This window comes from Vombatus ursinus, unplaced genomic scaffold, assembly GCF_900497805.2.
Source record: "Vombatus ursinus unplaced genomic scaffold, bare-nosed wombat genome assembly UNPS02015175.1, whole genome shotgun sequence".
NCBI classification, from domain to species: domain Eukaryota; kingdom Metazoa; phylum Chordata; class Mammalia; order Diprotodontia; family Vombatidae; genus Vombatus; species Vombatus ursinus.
Window position 1 is genome coordinate 9510704 of NW_020954953.1, and position 4792 is coordinate 9515495.

The following is a 4792-nucleotide window of genomic DNA, read 5'->3' on the forward strand; positions in this document are numbered from 1 at the left end:
TAGGTGGTTAATAACAAAATGTGGCAAGTCCTTAAAGAGATGAGAGTGCCAAATCATCTTGTCTCCTGAGGAACCTGTATGCAGGTTAAGAAGGAACAGCTAGAACCAAAAATGGAACAAGTAATTGGTTTAAGATTGGAAAAGGAGTATGACAAAGCTATATATTGTTTATTTAACTTACATGTAGAGTACCTCATTTCACATGATGATAGATGAGTCAAAAGCTGGAATGAAGGTTGCCAATGCAGATAATACCACTCTGATGGCAGAAAGTGAAGAGGAATTAAAAAGCCTCTTGATGAGGATGAAAGAGGAAAGTATAAAAGCTGGCTTGAAACTTAACATCCAAAAAAACCCCACCAAGATCTTGGCAACTGGTCCCATCACAAATAGAGGGAGAAGAATGGAAGCAGTGTCAGAGTGTATATTCTTGGGCTCAAAGATCACTACAAATAGTAACTGCAGCCATGAAATTAAGAAACACTTGCTCCTTGAAAGGAAAGCTATGGCAAATCTGGACTGCATATTAAAAAGCAGAGACATCATCTTGGGGACAAAGGTCCATATAGTTAAAGCTATCTGAACCCAGGAATTCTATGAACACAATTACAAAACACTTTTCACGCAAATAAAATCAGATCTAAATAACTGGAAAAACATCAGTTGCTCATAGGTCGAGCTAATATAATAAAAATGACAATTCTACCTAAGCTAATTTACTTATTGAGTACCATACCTATCAAACTACCAAAAAATTATTTTACAGAGTTAGAAAAAATAATAACAAGATTCATTTGGAAGAACAAAAGGTCCAGAATATCAAGAGGACTAATGAAAAGAAATGCGGGGGAAGGTGGCCTAGCCATTCCAGATCTTAAATTCTATTATAAAGCAGCAATCATCAAAACTGCTTGGTACTGGCTAAGAAATAGAGTGGTGGATCAGTGGAATAGGTTAAGTATGCAAGACACAGTAGTCAATGATATAGTAATATATTATTTTATAAACCCAAAGGCCCCAGCTTCTGGGATAAGAACCTACTCTTTGAAAAAAACTGCTGGGAAAACTGAAAAAGAGTATGGCAGAAACTAGGCATAGATCAAAATCTCATACCATATACCAAAATAAAATCAAAATGGGTACATGATTTAGATATAAAGGCTGATACTATAAGTAAACTGAGAGAGCAAGGAATAGTTTACCTGTCTGATCTATGGAGAACAGAAGAATTCATGACCAAACCGGAGATAGAGAACATTACAAAAAGCAAAATAGATAATTTTGATTACACTAAATTGAAAAGTTTTTGCACAAAGCCAATGCAACTAAGATTAGAAGGAAGGTAGAAAATTGGGAAAGAATTTTTACAACCAGTCTCTCTGATAAGGGCCTCATTTCTAAAATATATAGAGAATTAAGTCAAATTTATGAGAATACAAGCCATTCCCCAATTGATAAATGGTCAAAGGATATGAACAGACAGTTCTCAGATGAAGAAATTAAAGCCATCTATAGTCATGTGAAAAAATGCTCTAAATCACTATTGATTAGAGAAATGCAAATCAAAACAACTCTGAGGTACCACATCACCCCTATCAGAATGGCCAACATGACAAAACAGGAAAATGATAAATGTTGGAGAAGATGTGGGAAAATTGGAACACTAATGCATTGTTGGTGGAGTTGTGAAATGATCCAACCACTTTGGAGAGCAATTTGGAACTATGCCCAAAGGGCTATAAAAGTGTGCATACCCTTTGACAATAGCAATTCTAGGGCTTTATCCCAAAGAGATCACACAAATGAGAAAAGGACCTACATGTACAAAAATATTCATAGCAGCTCTTTTTGCAGTGGCAAAGAATTGGAAATTGAGAGGATGCCCATCAGTTGGGGAATGACTGAGCAAGTTGTGGTATATGAATGTGATGGAATACTATTGTGCTATAAGAAATGATGAACAGGCTGACTTCAGAAAAACCTGGAAAGATTTGTATGGTCTGATGCTGAGTGAAGTGAGCAGAACCAAGAGAACGTTGTACACAATAGCAGCCATGTTGTGTGATGGCTAATATTGATAAAACTTAACCCTTCCTGGCAATACAAGGATCTAAGACATCTCCAGAGGCCTTGTGATGGAAAATGCTATCCACACCCGAAGAAAGAAACATGGAAGCCAAATTGTTATTTTTTTTCTCTTCTGTTGAGTTTTGTTTCCTCTTTCTGATGGTTCCTCCTATTAGTTTTAATTTCTACTTATAACATCACTAATGTGAAAATATGTTTAATATGAATGTAAATGTATAGCTTATATCAGATTATGCACCCACCGTCTTGGGGAGGGTGGTGGGGAAAAAGGGGGAGAAAAATTTTAAACTCAAAAGCATATGGAAGTGATTATTGATAAATCAAAATAAACTAATTTTAAAAAAAAAAAGCTATCTGGCAATGCATGGCTATGAGAGTTGGACTATAAGGCCTCAGGATTGACACTTCTGAATTATGGTTCTGGAGAAGACTTTTGAGAGTCCCTCAGAGAGCAAGGAGATCAAATTAGTCAACACTTAAAGAAATTAACTCAGGCTAATCATTAGAAGGTCAAATACTGAAGCTAAAACTTAAATACTTTAGCCACGTAATGAGAAAATGGAAAAGACCCTGATGTTGGGAAAGATTAAAGGCAAAAGGAGAAGAGGACAGCATAAGAAGAGATGCATGAATAGTATGGAAACAACGAACATGAACTTGGACAGACTTAGGGAAATAGTGGAGGATAGAAGGGTCTGGTGTACCATGGTCCATGGGGTCACAAAGATTTGGACATGAATGAACAACTGACCAAGAACTATAACAACAAAGCCCTCAATAGAAGGTCGTTATCCAGCTTCAGACACTTCCTAGAGGTGTGACCCTGGGCAACTCACTTTATCCCTGTTTGCCTTAATCCATGGGAGAAGAAAATGGCAAACGACTCCAGTATCTTTGCCAAGAAAATCCTATGGACAGTATGGTCCAGACATGAAGAGTCCAACAGGACTGAAGAACAACAAAAGTGCTTAATAAACACTTTCCTCTCCTTCATAACCTGGTTAAGAAGAATAAGAGATGTAGAATACACTTTAGAATTTTTTTAAATGCAAAAACCGAAGAAAAGTTTTAGTGCTTGAAAGAGATATATTTCATTTACCTAGAACATTCTCTTTTCCTGAACTATCTTCTCCCCAAAAGATGCCAGATAAGTAAGCTATAACATTATTTTCTTTCAAATCTCCTTCTTAATATATATTGTGAGCTACAAATCTTTATGAATTGTGCTTACCACTTTTATACATATATGCACACATGCATATTAAAATTTTATTGCTTGATCAACATTTCTAGGATTTCTTTAAAACCTAAAACTTATATTGCCTCAAAAAATTTTTTTTAAATTCTGTTCTACCAAAATATTTTTATGGTTTTTTGATGTGATAAACATGTGCTAAATTAGGAGTTACTGTCATTTCCTTGCAAAGAATGAGGTATGAAACAAATATAAAAGTGAATTTTAAAATAGGACCATAGGATTTGAGTTGGAAGAGATTTCAAAGATTAGAGCTGAAACCCATCTTTTTACAGATGAAGAAGTTGACTTAAGAATTCCTTGAGACCACATAGGCCAATCAGTCAATCAACAAACATTTTAAAGTACCTACTTAGGTTGCAGATACCAAGTTAAGAGCTGGGAAAGAAAGTCAAAAACAGTCCCTGCCCCTCAAGTAGTTTACAATCTGATGAGGGAGATGTCATGCAAGCAGCTATATACAAACAAGATATATACAGGATAAATTGGAAATGATCTCAGAGGGAAGAAGTCAGCATTAAGGGGGACTACAAAAGGCTTCTTACAGAAAGTCAGGTTTTAGCTGAGACTTGAAGGAAGACAGGGAAAACAGTATAAAGGAAATGTGTAGCAAAGCTAAAATTTGTGTCTAGGTCTTGCAGTCAAGTTACAGCATTTCCGAAGTATTAGATATTCATTTCACTTGATCTCAAACAATAGCTTTTACATTGCACTGGTCAACAAACCTACCATAAACATGGACAGCCCCTAAGGTTCTCTACTCTGCTGATGATCTCACCAGATTTCATGGGTTCAATTATCATTTCTTCATTGATAACTCCCTAAGGAAATACATTTAGTAAATACAAGGTTATTTGGTTGATATGATACTAATAATTGGGGAGATCAGGAAAGACCTAATCTCTCTCCTTAGTTCTGTTCTGGTTCTAACTAGGTGATGCAGTGTATAGAGAACGAGGCCTGGAGTCAGGAAGACTCATCTTCCTGAGTTCAAATCTGACCTCAGACACTTACTAGCTGGGTGTTAGTATTTGTGCTTCAACATACACCAACTAACACTTATATTTGTTTTGTTTTTGTCTTCATAACCTAAGAGCCTAGCACAAATAATTACCTTAAGTGGTTGGGGCAGCTACGTGATGCTGTGGATAGAGTGCTGGGCCTAGAGTCAAGAAGACTCAATTTTTGTGAGTTCCTCAGACACTTACTAGCTGTGTGACACTGGGCAAGTCACTTGACCCTGTTTGCCTCAGTTTCCTCATCTTTAAAATTAGCCGGGGAAGGAAATAGCACACCACTCCAGTATATTTGCCAAGAAAATCTCAAATGGGGTTATGAACAGTCAGACACAACTTAAATGACTGAACAACAAAGTTCTACAATGCCATCTAATCTTCTTCTTTTGGGAACGGGGTTTTGAAAACCAAATAGATGATTTTATATTTTAAT